The sequence below is a fragment of the Candoia aspera genome, chromosome 14, assembly GCF_035149785.1.
Source record: "Candoia aspera isolate rCanAsp1 chromosome 14, rCanAsp1.hap2, whole genome shotgun sequence".
NCBI classification, from domain to species: Eukaryota; Metazoa; Chordata; class Lepidosauria; order Squamata; family Boidae; genus Candoia; species Candoia aspera.
The window spans coordinates 4,046,240-4,065,007 of record NC_086166.1 but is presented as its reverse complement, the minus strand read 5'-3'; the positions used below and the strand labels follow the sequence as shown (position 1 = coordinate 4,065,007).

General features: G+C 42.3%; 1 pseudogene; it reads left to right on the top strand.

The window, feature by feature from the left end:
• Window positions 1-6,917: 6,917 nt before the first annotated feature.
• On the top strand, window positions 6,918-17,456 carry LOC134505386 (cytochrome P450 3A9-like; annotated as a pseudogene).
• The last annotated feature ends 1,312 nt before the right edge of the window (window positions 17,457-18,768 follow it).

Below are 18,768 nucleotides of genomic sequence, written 5' to 3'. Positions count from 1 at the left end.
AAAACACAGGGAACATTCAATTTTCTAAATGCTACCAATTTGTAGAGTCCAGAGTTTGTGGATATGCCCTTTGAACTGGGCCTGGAAAAAAACCAGGAAAAGATTGCATTTGTTGAAAAGATACAGCACAATCATAGCACCTAGACCTGATGAGCAATCTTGAAGTGTCACTTCCTAACCATCCTCCCTGGCAGCTCCATGTAGAACATATTGCCATAATCTAATCTAGGAAACATCAAGGAGTAGTCCTTGAAAAGTGAATCTAGATTTGCGATTGGTTTCAAAACATTGTGGTAAGCCATGATTTGTTTAAGCATTGTTGAACATACCACAGTTGACTAGCTGCATATACATTGAGCTGTAAATCATGATTGGCAGCCTTCACAGCTGCATTCACAAATCACCCAAAACAAAACTGGGGGAGGATATTGACTGCAAAGTTCAGCTTCTCCTCAGATGTAGCCAATTCCCTCAAAATGAGCTAACTTTCTTAAAATGTAGAGTGGAAATTCTAAAACGCAGGTTTTCAAGGTGGGATCATATCTCTGACAAATCAGTTCCACTCTAAGAATGGTTATAAGTGATTCCTATATTCGACTGAGCTTCATGTATGTATATGTGTATATGTTTGTGAAAGCGGCAGGCCATGAGTTCTAGTCCTGCCTTGGGCACAAAGCCAGCTGGGCAACCTTGGGCCAGTCCCTTTTTTTCAGCCCTGGGAAGGAGGCAATGGCAAACCACTCCCAAAAAACCTTCCCAAGAAGACTGCAGGGACTTGTCCAGGCAGCTTCTGAGAACTGGACACGATTGAAAGGATATATACAGTGTGCACACACACACACACACACACACACACACATCCCTGAAACCCATCTGTCTCATGACAACCTGTATATCAGACCTATATCTAAGACATGCCTAAATAGCATAGAATTATTAGCTATTAGACATTCATGCTGTTTATCCCAGCTGGCAATCTGTACAATCCATGAGGACTTTTTTTTACATAGAAAATTGTAATGTTTCAACCTGAACATGTCGGTTATGAAATCTATGTTAATTTCTGAGTATTCATGAACAGCACATCTATCTAAACAATTCCTTAATCTGGGAGACTGAGTAAGCATCCGTTGCCCAAGATTTCAAAGACTCCTGTTTTTGGCTGAGGATGAGAAGAAAACAACGCTATTAATGGCTCTACATACTTTCATATTATTTACTTAGAGTGACTCACTAGAGGGAGGGAAGATCATGTTTTTATTCTTTTGATTGTTTTTCTCTTTTTAACTATGTAAGCCATGCTGGAGTTAGGCGGCCTTCTGCGTAAATCAAATGAATGAATGAATGAAACCAGAAAACAATGTAAAAAATGTGACAACCATCCTTCAGAAGGAGGTTCCTGCTTTGGTTCCATCCCAGATTTGTTTCTTCCTGTCTTCCTTTGACAAGGTCTAAAAGGTAATATCTGCACATTCCCCAGATCTTGTTGACATTTGTCCAACTGCCTCCATCTTATATGGAAGATTACTTGAATCTGGTTTAAAATGCTTCTCCTTAATCAAACGTCTCCAAGCTGGCACCCCCCAGGTGTGCTGAATTGTAACTCCCATGATCTCTGTCTGAGGGAGAACATGGCATTTCATGAAGAACATGGTGAGACAGATTAGACAAAGGTTCTGTATACAGTATCTGGTTCTTTCCTTTCGAGCAATTTTGGAAGTTCAAGATAGGGGCCTAAAGTCTTCTCACGGCCCTCCAATCATGGTGGCTTCAGTTCAGACTAGACTTTGCACTGGGGGTGAACTCACAGGTGGTAGTCACCTCACTCTTTGTCCAGGTGAGCTCAGAAGCTTTTTTTTCCACTCCTGAACTTTGCTGACCTCCATTGTGTCACAAACATGTTGACAAGAGAAACTCAAGGCACTGACTCACCAGACCTTAAAACTGTTCTACGCAAGTTTGCGTGCCAAGTTAGGTGAAGGACAGGCAGAGGTAGAAAGATTACATAACTATAATCTGTTTGCGCACACACACACAGAAGGATTGCCACTGCAGCCAGTGGCAGTCTTGATGAGAATTCCTACAGAATGGTAGAAAGGATATTAGAGAAAACAGTATCACTTACTGGCTGCAACACCTTTGAAGGATCTCTTTTAACCCTTTTGTGAATCCTGAAAAGGTAACAACAACAACAACGACAACGACATAATAAAACCTTATGACAGGGGGCATTGGCTCCAAGGAACATCTTATCCATGCTGAATCTTGGTTGCTCCAACCCATGGGGAAGAAATAATTCCATAGCCAGCTTTTGTCTTTCTTCTGCTCTGATGGAACATTCTTATTAACACTCCCACATCTACCAGCTCAGGTATCACTAGTTACTTAATGGTCCCAATTCTGTTAGCTGAGACCATCTTGGTCTGCTGTTCAGTAAGGCCAGCTATGAGAAAAAAAATGCTAGCTGATCAGGGAAAAAAAAAAGGATCTGTTTTGCTTGGTTTTTAACCCATTATCTGAAACCCATAAGAAGACATTCCACTTTTCTTTTGGGCCCTTTTAAAAAATGTCTTAAGAGCCTAGAGACCTGGGACCAATACATGACTTTTATTTTGAGCTATCCTATCTTTAGGTACACTAAACCACAACACAGATTGCTGGGAACTCTACAGACTGCTGGGTATCACCCTAAGCAGGGTGCCTGGGATGTGTCGCATGTGTGATGCACATCGAAAGGGATGGGGCTTCAATTGTACAGTTGCAGTTCCCATCTTGCCTTTTTTGACCCTCCACTGACCCCAAAGCCTCTTCTTGGTTAAGACTCCCGTCTTGTCAACTTTTCTGAGTTCCATTACTGTGTAAAGTTTACTGAGGAATAGTATTTTTTTTTCACAGTGATACCCAAATTGAGAGCAATCTTCTACATCAATGACTTCTATGCTATTAGCTTTGGAAACCTGATTTTTTTTAAAAAGTCCTATTTTTCCAGCTTTTTAGTTGTTTTTATGGTTGCAGATCTGCTAAGAAGTAAATTTTCTCCACAGCTTCCTTGATCCCACTTTTAGTTCCTGCATTTGGTGGTGTTTTTAAAAAGCGTATTGTGTGTCTTTACTTTATCCACAGATATATCCACAAATATTTCAAAAGTTAGGCTCCGGTACTATGTTAGAATAGAAATTTAGAAATTACAGGAAGCAAGAGAGGGCAAATGACAACATGTGGCATGATGCAAAGCCTGTGACTTAACGTATTTGTGTGCAACTCTGAGATGAGAGTTCAGAAGGCCTGGGTTTGTGTGTGGTGGCATCATGACACCCATTTTCCCCATTGCCATCTGTAATGGATGCCTATGAAGTCAATAACAATCAGACAAGCCTGTTCCATAGACCATCCTATCAAAACGGGTATAAGAAATGGGGCTCCACTGGTTTTATACTCCATAATGTACGGCGCTCCATCTATAACTGATGACAGATGGAATCTTCTAGTCCAACTTGCAGATCCCATCTCCTGCAAACAAACTAAGTGCAGCTAAGCTTCTGGTAGAATAAATTGTTATGAAGTTTCGGCACAATAAATGTCCTTCCCCAAGAATAGGGTTGCTAAGTAGTGGCTATATAAAATTTGTTCGCGGCTCAGTTATGAGGTCATCTGTCTGTCTCCAGCACATCTACCCATGTGTCAATCAATGCTGTACCACTAATGCTCAGTAGAAATGCCTGTGCCCAGGATGCTTCTGAACTCTTTTCATCTCTAACCTAGATCCTCTACCAGTTCATGCTTTGAACTCAAATACACAAAACTCTTCCTTCTATTCAAAAGGATTGTGCCCATCTTGGGGACTTCAAGATAGATAGTGTCATGGTTACTGTTCCAATGTTCCTGGAAAACATCGTAACGGGTTCCCATGCCACGGGGCTGACACGAGTTGCTGTACGGGAGGGGGAAACTTCTTTCCTCTTTTGACACTCCTGAGTCTTGCATTCTGATGTGCATACTCATTTTTCTGTGCAAGAATCTGCAGCACACCAAATGGTTCCATCTGTATTTGGGTGACTGCACTCAGAAAGTAATTATTAATTTATTTATTATTTAAATTTCTATCACCGCCCAACTCCCCTCAAACAGGGGAAATCAATTTCATGGGAAAAACTAAGGTGTAGAAGATCTATAACATTTCAAGCCTAGCTAAACATTAAATGTATTTATTTACTTACTTACCACCTGTATAGCCCACCTGCTCTTGGTCAAACCAGTCTGAAGTGGTTAACCACATCACAAGTGGAAAATACAGCAAATAATAGAACATTACAACACCATTACAGCCCAAAATGGACAAACAATAAAATTCATAATTGTAAAATCTACAGGAGAACAGGAGCTTTCAAAATCCATTGGCTTTGTTTTATTTATTGCTGAGCGATACCAGTTTACTGTCCTAGATAGTCATCCTGAACAAGGGTAGGTTATCAAAAGGAAAAGCATTTAGCAACCTGTTTTGCTCAAAAGGCATCATTCTGCAGTAGCAATGGTACTTCCTTGACAGGGCCATTTTCAATTAAACAGGGAAGTAAGTGGGATGTTGGAACAAGACATTTTCCTTATGAGTATCATTCCTTTGGTGGGTGAATGAGCAAAAATGACCAACTGATGCTCCTTCCATGCTCTTCATTTTGAATAAATGTTTTCTTAATAAATTAGGAATTTCTAGCTTGCATCAGAGTATCACACAAATATTCCTGACCCAGAGCTGTTAACTCACCACTCTTTGACCTTTCCGCTTGCTGACAGAGCCATAATCTGTTTGTTCCACTTTCCACAGAGAAGATGGAAGAAATCCAGAACTCTTACCCAAGAACAGTAAAGGGCCAGCGGGTGGTCAGATAGGCATGTTCTTGCCAGGGTTGACTGTACAACATGTTATTTCAATATAGGCTGGAGTTTTTCACATTTCAAAATGTCTCCCCTCAACTAATATTGGTTTCTAGTTTTAATTTCAGTTTTAAAACTCAATTATTACAATTTCCTTCCTAGGAAAAGATGGCGTGGCAGGTGACATAAAGATAGTTTCCAACAAAAGAATAAACTGGAACCCAATATTTCTAATTTTTAACCTAAGGAGACTTTATTTTATAGTGTATTGTAAAATATTAGATAAGGTATGCAGTAATACCGTAATAGCAGAACAAACCCAAAGCCATTTTCTAGGTTCACACAATATATTGCCTCATAAACAGATCAAAGGGATTGAGTTTGCCTGATGTGGTATGTCACAAAGAAACAAATCAAGGCACCAGTTACCTCTTTTAGTGTCAGACCTTCAAGGTAGGCCAGACCAGGAAACCAACTCCACAAATTTGACTGGAACGCTAGGTTAGAGCAACAGAACTGGAATTTGTTCCTGATGTTTTCTTTGCTTCCTGGGCTTAAAGCATGTTGGTGTCCATGTCACCAAACGTTCCTGCATAGTTTCTCTAAGGTCATCTCCATGGCTGTCTACATTTAGAGCCATGAATTTGGGAGACTTATATTCAGTAACTTCCTGGGTATCTGGGAATTTAACATCTTTAGTTCTGGATGGGGTGGCACTGCCCCAGACAGATCCAGTGCGTAACCTGGGAGTTCTCCTGGACGCACGACTCCTGCTCAAGGAGCAGGTGGCAGTCGTGGCTAGGGGGCCCTTTGCACAGCTTCATGTGGTGCACCAGCTATGCCCTTTCCTAGATCGGGAGTCTCTCCGAACAGTCACTCATGCCTTGGTCATCTCCCTCATAGACTACTGTAATGCGTTCTACATGGGGCTACCCTTGAATAGTATCCGGAAGCTGCAGCTGGTACAGAATGTGGCCGCGCAAGCAGTCTTGGGTGCCCCAAGGATGGCACATGTAACACCTTTGCTGCAGGAGTTGCATTGGGTGCCAGTTTGCTTCTGGGTCCAATTCAAGGTATTGGTTATCACCTTTAAAGCCCTACATGGCATGGGACCAGGTTACCTGACAGACCGCCTCACCCCCACTACATCGACCCTTCCCACCCGGTCAGGCAGAGAGGGCATCTTGCGGAGCCTGTCCATGAGGGATTGCCAATTGGCAGGGTCCAGGAGGAGGGCCTTCTCTGCTGTGGCCCCCACCCTTTGGAATAACTTACTCCCAGAGGTGAGGCTGGTTCCCACTCTCCCAGCCTTTAGAAAGGGAGTTAAGACCTGGCTTTGCCACCTTGCTAGGGGGAAGAGAGGGGACAGTAGATTGTGGAGGTGGCTGGTGCCATGATGCGGCCCCGGTAAATTCCATCATGACCATCTTGGATTTTATATTTTATTTGTTACATTTTACATGTTCTACTTATTTATATTTTATTTTTATTCTTTTATTTATTGTAAGCTGCCCAGAGTTGTCATTGAACGAGATTAGGCAGCGGATAAATTTAATAAATCAATAAATCAATAAACAAACTTCAATGTGGCCAGGTTTTGTGCAGCAGCAGCTAATACCCCTCCACTCCTGATGCTGGGTTCATAATACCGATATTTTAGGTGTTTTATAGATAGTGTTGACATCGTTAGTATTCAACTATTATTTCATGTTATTCTGCTTTGCTGGTTGTTTGTGATCTTTGACTGCCATTATCTCCTACTGATACTAGAAAGGGATTTGGTAACATGTTGGTTCTAACAGATTTAGGTCATTTTAATCCTGCTTGTCTTTTTTTTTTTTTAGTTAAAAATGGTTTTCCAAAAGCTAGCTGGATCAGTTATTTGCAAGACCTTTTCAGTGTAAGAGTTTCAATTTGGTTTAAGTAAATCTTGATTGGGCAGTTGATTTCTAATCAACTCATCCAGCTTTGCTCCACCCCTTGTCCATGAAAATAAATATTCTGTTCTTGCTTCTTTCAGATACTCTTAAAGCAGATAGGAACAATCATTCACAACAAGCTCAACCTGTAGTACTATCTCTCATCATTCGTCCTTGGACCATCAATCTTTCCAAAGGTAGAAGGAGAAACACAAAGCCACAGAAGCCCAGGATGGACCTCCTTCCATATTTCTCAATAGACACTTGGGCACTTCTGACTTTATTCACTGGCCTTCTGATGTAAGTAGGATATGATGTTCCATCTTCCTCTGCCTGCATGAATTTCAGCCTTGTCTGCTGCTGTGTTCTCCTTGTCCTGTTGATGTCCTCCTCATGTCCCATAAATGAATAAATTAAATCTTGTGGGTGATGGTCTACTGAGTTATAGGAACAAAGAGCCTTTTTCTGACTTGAACCACTGGTTTGCCTTAACTAATCTTGTCAATACTCTTGGGTCTCAAGTAGAAATCTTCCCCAGCCTTAACTGGAGATGTCCAAGGTTGAAGTAGGACTCTTTATTCTGCAGAGCCTTGCTGCTGAGCTATAGTCAAATTCCACACACTGGTTTGCTGTTGAGCTGCATCTATGTTTCACTATGGAGATGCTGGAAGAATGCATATTCTAGCTGACCTGATCAACCTTTGGTGGAACTTCTATGGAAGCATTATGCTTCAACATCATTCTTGGCTCCAAAAATGTACCACCTGAAAGAGAATACATTTAGGGTTATTTACAGCTTTGGGCTTGGAAGCTAAGCAGAGTCAGGCCTGGTAAGTACCTGGAGGGGAGACCATCAAGTCGATATAAAACACCTTTGACTCTTGGTGACCACAACCTGGTCCTTCAGATCTTCTACCACCCATTGCTGCTCTAACTGAGTCCATCCACCTTGCATGTGTGACCTCCCTAGAAAAGATGGGAGAGTAGAAGAAAGTCCAAACTGAAACAAATAACTTCTTAGATGTATACCTACCGTATTTTTTCCATAACAGCTAGCCTGGCTCTGATTTCTCAGCAATAAATATGTCTAAGTTGCATTTTTCTTTTTCTCTTCTCTCTTCCCCCTCGCCTTCCTTTTTGCCTTGAGCTGGTAGAAGGTCTAAAAGGAAGCTTGTCTTTCTTTAAAAAATTGATTTTTGCTCAAGCTTTTAAGGCTTCTTTCTATTGTGGGTACCCATTCCTTTATGAAATGATTGCTTTTACCTTGAGGTTATCTCTCTCTGAAGATTTCTGCCGAAGCAGCAGCATCCCAGCTTATCAACAGCCAGTGCTTATGAAACAGTCTTACAAAGTCATTATTGCAGAAAGGATGGAGGAAGATGCTGCAAATATATATACGGTCCCCCACATTCTGGAGTTTAACATTAACAGTTTGACTGCCTCTGGGAAAGGTTTTGGAAGGTCTTCCATTCCAGCCGTGTGTTCTGTTTATTAAGGGACGGGACGTTGCCATTTGTAACAGCTAAGCTAATTTCTTTCAAACAGAATGTAACTTTATTATTATTATTATTATTATTATTATTATTATTATTATTATTATCAGCGAACAGAAGTGTAGTTTTGTCTTCTGCTTCAGCAATGCATCGATCTGTTTGCAGACTGCGGAATGCAAAGAGAAAGTTTCCCATTCCTGCCCCATGCCGTTACGCAAACCACCTCCAAGGGTTAAGTGGGCAATATCCCACTACTAAATTTAATACTCATGAAGGTTCCACCTCAGCAATACACCTATTGCTTTGTTCGTTCAAGAGCCTGGTATTTTTAGACGGTCGTGATGCTGGAATGTCTTTTCCCCTATTCTCTAGTTCTTACATACTGTGTATATATATCACGCCTGTTCACTGAGTCAACGCTTGATGAGTGGTAGATGGAAATACAAAGCAGCCACATTGAGGAGAAAGATGAAGGTCCCTTTTGGTTTCTCCTCATGATTCTTTAAGACATGCACATGGTTACCTGCGGCTGTAGTCGCCAAGGAGGGCAGATGCATGCAATCCATCAAACTCAATAAATAGTTTGTCTACTGTATTAAAAATACAGTAAATAAATAAAAATAATTATATTTGCAGATTTACGTTTTTATAACGTATCTTTTAAATAGATTCAATTGCTATTGTTTTAAATCTTTTGTAAACCACCCAGAGTCGTTTTGAGATGGGCGGTATAAAGATCAATCAATCAATCAATCAATCAATGGGGCCCATCAGGCCAGGTGGGATTCGAGTCTTTTCTTGCACCCATGACTTCCCTATCAATATTCAGACTATCTTGAATACTGAAAAATATGTTCTCCTTTTACAGATATGGGATCTGGCCTTGTGGTGTCTTCAGAAAGTTGGGCATTCCAGGACCAGTCCCCTTCCCTTTCATCGGGACAACCTTCTGGTATCGTTACATAAGTTTATGAACTGTTTTTACTGGCACTGGGGTGGAATTCAAGAGCAGACTGAACCTTCTGGTAGGGTTCAGATCTTCATGATCTGTCATGGAAGAGGGGACTTATATATCATGGTTTATGGCTTAGGGTTAGGGTTTTTAATACATTGTGTGAACCTATTCAAGAAAGCCTGTTCATGTAGCAAGAGGCATACAAACTAGACTACTGACAGATGGCCCTGAACATTTGAAAATTAATCATCAAATAATGGACAGTTTTTTTAATGAGGACGCGCAGAATCAAAAACGGACAGGGTTCCCTTGAGTCTAGGGACCGCTCTATAATCTAGTTCTAATCGAGCCATGCAGAACTAGTTTTATTTATCTTGTAAAAAACAAAAAGGAACAAGCAACACAGCTGCTTGTATATTTGAGGTTGGCAAGAAACTGGCTGCAAATACTTGGAGGTGTGGTGTGGAAACCTGTTACCTGATCTATCTAAGTAAACAAGCTGCAAAGCTGCTTTAGTTTAATATTATTACTATTTCAGCTTTGCAAACCATGTCATATTAGCACAACTCTCTGGCCCACCTATGCTTCTGTTTCACTATTTTAAGCCAGCACAGTGGTTCCAGAAACAAATGGCTAATTCAGAAAACCACCCTCGATACAAGCTATTCTTTATCATCAGTGATTAGAGAGGCTTGCAAATCTTTTTTATGAATTTTATGGCAAGAAATTATTGCAATAGGTCTCAGGTCTATGAGGCATGGTTTTACCTCTGAAACTCATTATTAACGTTTCTGTTACAAGGAAGAATCAAGTTGGATAGAGACTGTTTTAAAAAATATGGTAAAATCTGGGGGTGAGTATTTATTCCTTTATATTTGACTTGCAAACTTTCTGTGTTTGTTCCCCTTGATTTTAGCTATGCATCCTCAGCAGGGATGAATGTATAAAACATTCTTTCCTACACTGTAGAGAAATAGAATTATTTTTAAATCATCCATGGAATATATCTCTATCTGTTGCCAGACTTCACTGGAGAGAATTTAATCCACTGGACATTTATTCTAGGATTTACGATGGACGGCAGCCTAGGCTGGTTGTAACTGACCCTGCCATAATTAAAACTGTACTGGTAAAAGAGTGTTATTCCACCTTCCTGAATCGTCGGGTAAGTTCCAGCTTTGCCCAGTGTTCTGTAAACTTTGAGAAAAATCCTTTGATTATAGATTAAAATTGCGGGAAGCAAATCCCAATGGACATTACAAAATGGAACAGCAACTTCAGAGAGCCACAGAGATGAGCCTGGAGAAGCTGTGCAAAGATTGTTACAGAACCAAAAGCATGTATTAAGCCCTGGAAACAGGGAAAGCGTGAGAAAGCAGCTCAGGCTGGTTCCACCTAATTCGCTGGGGTAACTGCATCACTCCGCCAAAGAATAACCTTCCCATCTGCCGAGGATCAGAGTGTTGTAATTGCAAGGCTGCAGGAGTGGATGGTCAAGCTTTTGAATCCTCAGCCTTGCTTCCAACTTCTGCTTTGTCTGGGGATGGGAGTTACTAGAATGTGGCTTCTGATGTGGTGGGGTTGGAATGTGAGGACCTTTGGTGACATTGGGGGGTTGGAGAGGACATTAAAGGAGACATTTGGGAGTGCTTGGAAGTCAGGATAGGTAGAATGCCTCAGGAATATAAAAATTGTGTCTGCACAATTTGGAGTTTCTACGCTGGCCAAACACCTTGAAACCCAAAGGAGTAAGAATTCGCCCAACCCAACCTGCCAAGCCTTTAAAAACAAACACAACCCAGTTATAAATAATAACTATACTTAGTGTCATATCTGAATGCTTGGTTTTTTACCTGACTTGGTTAACAATGGCCTGTGAATAAACAACTGTGTGAGTACAGTCCAAACGTATCCAAGCAGGACCAGTAGGAATATTTCAGCACTGAGCTAGGGTTTTAAATGCTCCAACTGCTTTTGCCAAGCTACAATATCCTTGCCTTTTTTAAGGACAGGAGTGTCCACTGGCTACAGTCCAAAAAGTCAAGATGGTGGCCACAATGGTGCAATCAATGCCCCTTCTGTTGTTTTTTTTAAATGTGTGATGCGCATCAACTTCTCTCTCTCCAATTTGCCTCTTAGAATCTGGGTCCACTGGGCAAGATGAAGTTGGCCGTTTGTTAGTGAAAGATGAGCAGTGGAAGAGGATTCGCACCGTGCTCTCGCCAACTTTTACCAGCGGAAAGCTAAGGGAGGTAAGAAATAAGGGGGGACTAGCCAGGAAAATGCTGATGCTCAACCCTGATTTTGCTGTAGGACAAAAGGTCCGCTCTGTTTCTTGAGCTTCACGAAAACAGTCTTCTCCAACTTGGCGCCCTTTTGTTTAGCCAGAAATTCTGCAAATGCTGGTGAAAGGGCTGTTGTTACTGGGGCAAGGAGAAAAGCCCTCAGGCAAAGGGTGAGCCCTGAATCATGCCTCCTTACCTTTGGCATTCCACTCACTTCTCGTAAATTGATTCCTCCTTCCTTATCCAAGCTCAAAACCCACCCCTGTTCGTTTTAACTCACATGCTGAATTGGTGGCATTTTGAGGTGTGGAGAGTGTTGTAAAGCTTCAGGTTCACCACACAGAGAAAGCTGGATGGCTCCTCATTCCTAGCAAACTGCAGTGTAAGAGAACCAGTCATAAGAACCAAGAAGGAAGGTGGGGAAGATGCAAAGATAGGGAGGAAAAAAATGCATGAAAATATTTTAAATTGATTACAGTTAGGAACAAATATCCAAAAAGTCATCGCTTTTTCATAGCCAGGGCTGGCAGATGGACACATAGGCTGTACAGGGTGTGTGAGCCCCACAAAACGGGAGGGTTTTATTTATTTTATTTATTTTTCAAATTTCTATCACCGCCCATCTCCCCCCAGAAAGGGGGACTCTGGGCGGTTTACAGTAAAATTAACAATTGAAAACCATCCATATATAAATTACCTAACAAAGAACCAAACAATAAAATAATAAATATAAATATAAAATCCAAGTGGCAGAAGATCACGTTTGGCAGGGAGAACTTTACGACACCAGCCACCATGTGGATTTGAGGGGGAAAAAAAGTTCTAATCATCACGCAAAAGAAAATACTCAGTCCCAGTGCAGATGGGGCTGGTTGTCTCATTCTCAATGACCAGGTTGGTTAGAACTTTAGCACAGTTTCTCCCACTCACTTTCCAGATGTTTGAGGACCATAACTGGAATTGCAGCTAGGAATTCTGGTAGTAATAGAGGGTTAGGCACAAACTCTAGTGGTTTACATATTCCTGAAGACAACAGGAACAAATAAATCTTATTCATAAATCAGAGTTAGTTATGTGATATAGAATCCTGGAATTGTAGCGTTAAAAGGGACCTCAAGGATCATCTTGTCCAACCTTCTCTAATGCGCAGGAAAACCAATGAAACCATCCACGAGGGGTGGCTGTCTACATTTCTTAAAGTAGGTTAGTGCACTAGTGATTTCTGCTCACTGAGGGTAGGCTCCATGCTTTAAAGAGATGACGGATTCAGAAAAGGATGGATCAGTAATAACCATGGTTGTGAAACTCTCAATGAGTAACAAGCTCCATTATGGGATTTTCTTGGGTGTTTGATTGATCCTTGGCAGCCTAAGTCTTCTTATAATTTCACCTGTAATTTTATATTGTTGCACTCTGTTTCTTCTTTTTAACTTTTTTACTTTAAGGGGTGAATGTAAGCTGTTCAGAGGTCTTTTGGACTGGAGTGGCAAAAACACCCTAGCCAGCAGATTAATCCGTCGGTCACTCCAAAGGCAAGGTCCTCAGAAAACAGAAGGGAGGGAGGGAGGGAGGGAGGGAGGGCAGGAAGGAAGGAAGGAAGGAAGGAAGGAAGGAAGGAGGGAGGGAGGGAGGGAGGGAGGGAGGGAGGGTGGAAGGAAGGAAGGAAACCTTTATAGGAATTCAGTTCTTTGATGTGATTTATAATTTCTTGATCCCATCTATAAACTCCAGTTAAGTATAGTAGGAAACCATGTTAAACTGTGCCTTGCCAATGGAACAATAAAGAAAGATGACCACATTCTTGTGCATGTTCTCCTGTGTTCATTGACTTAGGCTTTGTTTGCATCCAGAATCTGGCCTTCAACTTGCTCTCTTCCTTTCTTCATATAGGTTTGACCAACAGTGAGATTCTGGCTCAAGCCATTATATTCGTACTTGCTGGCTATGAGAGCATCAGCAGCAGCCTCTCTTACTTGATGTATGAGCTGGCCTTCCACCCTGACACACAGCAAAAACTTCAGGAAGAGATTGATGAATTTCTCCCTAACAAGGTGGGTGTCACATGAGTGTGATACAATGATGCTTTCAACCATATCCATTAAGCTCCACCCTGATTCCTGTAGTGTGGAATATTAAGTAGCTCTTTGAGTGTGAGAAGTATTCCTTTTGATCCGCTGTTGAACAACTATGGATCAAACTCCAAGATATCCAAATTAAGGGTAGATGCTTTCTTTTGGAAAGATGGCATGGGCCCTACACCAGAGCACTAAGGTCATGGCCTCCTTGAGAACATTCTAAACCTTAAGGAAAACCTGACATCATCATCATCAACATCATCAACAACAATAAAACACTTCTTTCACTTTGCACCTTTATAACATGCAATCCATAGCGAGTATGTTGCTATGGTAACACTATGTCACCTCTTACAGCAATAGGGGTGTGGTAGCACAATACAAAGCAAACCTCTGCTGATGCTCCATTTGATGGATCCCCTGATGTCAGACACCAAGAATAGCCTTAACTTAGCTATCCAGTTAGGTGGCCACCTCTAGCTAACTTTGGCGGATCTTAAAAAGCTAAGTAGGCTAACCTGGCTTTGGTCCCAGGCCTGGGGTTGATGTATTATTGTTTGTCTAGGGCAGGGTTTCTCAACCTTGGCATCTTGAAGACTTTAAGCATGGCTGGCTGGCTGGCTAGAGAATTCTGGGAGCTGAAGTCCACATGTCTTAATGCGGCCAAGGTTGAGAAACCCTGGTCCAGGGTCTCTGTTTTGTCTGATTTGTGCTGTTTATAAGATATGGAGGGGTGTGGGCTGGGATGTTCATTTGATGTTTTATCTGTTTTTATGGATTTTCCAGTTTTGTACACCACCCAGAGTCCATTGGAGTTGGGTGACTGATACATTCCAATAAAATAAATAAATAAGGGACTGGACCTGATTGGTATCTGGGCAGGAGAACTTCTGAAAATCCCAGGGCTGCAGGCCAGACTGGGATGCTGAAAAACACATCTCAGGAAAGACATGGGAAACCGAGAGAACCACATGGATGGGTCCAGGAAGCCACAGGAGTTAACTCTCTTGAGCCCGTGAGCTTGGGTTCTTCTGCTCTAGATACAGATATGCTCTTTTACACTTAGGCAGGGCCAAAACAAGGAGGGGCAAGCTTTTTCTATGTCTCCCTCTCTCTCAAAGGCTCCAGTCATCTGACACCCTCATGCGAATGGACTATCTTGACAAGGTCATCAGTGAAACCCTCCGGATGTACCCAGTGGCTGCGCAAATTCTGAGAGTGTGCAAGAAAGCCTTCAAGTTAAATGGAGTCACCATTCCAGAAGGGATGGTGATTGTGATTCCCCCAACCGTCTTGCACTGTGATCCAGAACACTGGCTGGAATCCGAACCATTTAGACCTGAAAGGTACCCTTCTATAGTCCCCCTTTTTTTTACTTCCAGTTATCACAATCAATGACTTGATGGTAAGAAAATCTGACTGGGTTGAAACTTCCAGACAGAAGGCTTGTTAAGTGATAGTGGGCTGATTGCCAGGGTTAGCCTGCTCATAAGGCAGAGGAATTAGTTGCCCGTGATGGACTGTGCGAATAACCTTGAGAGACAGAAGGAAGAGCTTCAGCCTAGATCATGGTCTGATAAGAGAAATCTGAGTCCAAAGCAAGAATGGGGGTGAAGGAAGCATATCAGAAGGGATCCTCCCTAGTTTTGGGGGGAGTAAAAATAATGGAGGGGAGAAGGGCTGTCAGACTGGCAAGATCCTGTTATTGTACCTTACAATAAAGGTAGTGTTAGGACTCACAGATTTGGTTTCCTGGTCTGGATTACCTTGAAGGGCTGATGGTGTTTTCCTACAACTCTCCTAACCTGCCCCCTGGAATAGCTTGCTCCTTAAAGACCCACTTGAAAGATTCCACCGATGAAGGGTTCAGAAGAGATGTAACTTGCTAAAATGAGAGGCCATCAGTTCTTGGAATGAATTAGTGGTTGACCATTGCAATTCACTGAATGCTGGCATGTCCCAGCAGATTCAGCAAAGAGGTCAAAGGAAGTATCAACCCCTACATCTACTTGCCTTTTGGAGCTGGTCCCAGGAACTGCATCGGGATGAGATTTGCTCTCCTCATCATGAAGGCTGCTGTGGCCAGTCTCATGCAGGATTTCACCTTCCAGCCCTGCAGAGAAACCCAGGTGAGGAACTGGAATTGAGCTGCGCTCATCTATATGGGGAAAACAACACATTGGCACCAAATCACCCCTTTCTTTCTCAGTAGCAGAGACAGGAGGTATAATGAAAGTGTCATGCAGACAGCGCTTCTGGAGGGTAGGTGCTCGACAGGTAACGCTTCATCTGCAGCCAATATAACATCAAGTATTTGGAAGACACAGCTTGTATTTCTGTGGTTTAACCCTCTGACTCTCACTCCCCACTAGGAAAAAAATCCAGGCATCTCTGTCCTCCTTTTCTATTATGGATCCAGTCAAGAAGGGAGAAATGTAAATGCATTGTTACTGTAGGAATAAACTTCTATATTCCCATCCACATGGCCTTGTTCCCTTCAAAGCACGCAGGTAGGAACATCTGAGCAGGCTTTGACAATGATTGGGAACAAGTGCTTTGGACTTTGCTGCATGAGTGCAGAACCACTAGTGTTCATTAAGGTAACCCAACTTGTTTCTGGCTTCTGCTTAATGAATAGTGAAGCATTGCACTCATGCAAGGTGTGGATCACTTCCTCTGAATCATTTCTGAAGTGTGCATCAAACCCTTCTTCATCAAGTATGCCCAGCTGCTAATTGGCAACCACTTGTCTTCAACTGAAGCTGCAGAAGAGGGGATAGATTCTCTCCACCGTGGTATTTTTTCTAGACCAGATAACCTTATTGTCCAACTATGGGGTTACAGGAATCAAAACCCCAGGCGGCCACCGTAAGACATTTATATATATTAGGAAATGTATTTATAGGGCAACGTGAGATTTCAAAATCTATCTTCCAACATGCTGCAGCAACTTGGGATGGACAATCCTTAGACCAGAAATTCTTAAAACAGTGACCCACCTTCAACTTTTTGCTCATATAACTCTAGAAAGGAGCCAACAGCCTTCCCTAACATGGGGTCTTTCAAATTTGTGGATTCTGACTCCCGTCGTTCCCAGCCAGAAAAACCCAGTGGGCTTGGAAATCTGCCTGGTAGAATTGGTAGCAAAGTAGAAACCAAGATCTTCCCCTGCTTCTTTTCTCCCTGTATTTTATTTTCTTGCATTTAAATACATCTTGTCCAGATCTCTCATGTTGCAGATCCCACTGGTGTTAAGTTCAAAGGGACTCACAAGACCAGTGAAACCCATCATCTTGAAGATCTTCCACAGAGCCAAAACCATGGCATAGTGGAAATTTTCTTTTTCCTTAATGGAATTTCTATGAATTCCTTAAGGACTATTCTTTTAGCTGGGTACTGTATTTTATTGATAGGCCCTTGCTGTTGTGGACTGTTCTCTTTTTTATATGTATAACTGTAGGACATTTATCTGCATAAAGACCCTTACTTACAAGGATGGATGAATCTGTCAGTTTTGCTCCCTCCCATCGTAATTGTTTTGCAACTCAAGTTTCCTCTTTGCCATCTCACCAATCATTTCTACACATTCACCCAAAAAGTGAATTTAATGAAGTTCTTCCTTGGTTGGACCAGATGTTGGGAGAGGACTGGCCGGCAATGGATGTGTTCAAAGTGGGGAGCCTGTCAGGCAAGAAGTGACAACTGACATTTGGAATCACAAGGATGGTTAGTTAACAGGGATTTTCATATTTCTTGTGTAATGTTTGGGATAAAATCATGTACAAGTATGTGACTTCCACTAACTAACTATGTGGAGAAATAACAAGAATTCAGTAAAGGAAAACTAAGATGTTAAACTCCGCAAAGGATCGTTACCTTGTCGTGGTGCTGGAGCTTGAGCACCTCAATGATGCCATGAGCTAAACCGTGAAGGGCCACCCAAGACAGGAAGGTCATGACAGAGAGGTCAGACTAAATGCGATCCCTGGGGAAAGTAATGGCAACCCACCCCAGTATTCTTGCCGTGAAAACTCAATGGATCAGCACAACCAGAGATATGTCGGTATACCATCGGAAGATGAGACCCCCAGGTCGGAAGATGGTCAAAATGCTACTGGGGAGGAACAGAGGATGAGCTCAACTAGCCCCAGACGTGATGCCGCAGCTAGCTCAAAGCCGAAAGGACGGTTAACATCACAGTGATCCAAATATACGCCCCAACCACAGATGCTGAAGAAGCTGAGGTAGAGCAGTTCAAGTCATCTTGTATGCCTCCTGAAGAATCTGTATAACGACCAAGTAGCAACAGTAAGAACAGACCACGGAACAACGGACTGGTTTAAGATTGGGAAAGGAGTACGGCAGGGCTGTATACTCTCACCCTACCTATTCAACTTGTACGCAGAACACATCATGCGACATGCTGGGCTTGAGGAATCCAAGGCTGGAGTCCAAATCTCTGGAAGAAACATTAACAATCTCAGATATGCAGATGATACCACTTTGATGGCTGAAAGTGAAGAGGAACTGAGGAGCCTTATGATGAAGGTGAAAGAAGAAAGTGCAAAAGCTGGCTTGCAGCTAAACCTCAAAAAAACCAAGATTATGGCAACCAGCTTGATTGATAACTGGCAAATAGAGGGAGAAAATGTAGAAGCAGTGAAAGACTTTGTATTCCTAGGTGCAAAGATTACTGCAGATGCTGACTGCAGTCAGGAAATCAGAAGACGCTTAATCCTTGGGAGAAGAGCAATGACAAATCTCGGTAAAATAGTTAAGAGCAGAGACATCACACTGACAACAAAGGCCCGCATAGTTAAAGCAATGGTGTTCCCTGTAGTAACATATGGCTGCAAGAGCTGGACCATAAGGAAGGCTGAGCGAAGGAAGATCGATGCTTTTGAACTGTGGTGTTGGAGGAAAATTCTGAGAGTGCCTTGGACTGCAAGAAGATCAAACCAGTCCATCCTCCAGGAAATAAAGCCAGACTGCTCACTTGAGGGAATGATATTAAAGGCAAAACTGAAATACTTTGGCCACATAATGAGAAGACAGGACACCCTGGAGAAGATGCTGATGCTAGGGAGAGTGGAAGGCAAAAGGAAGAGGGGCCGACCAAGGGCAAGATGGATGGATGATATTCTAGAGGTGACGGACTCGTCCCTGGGG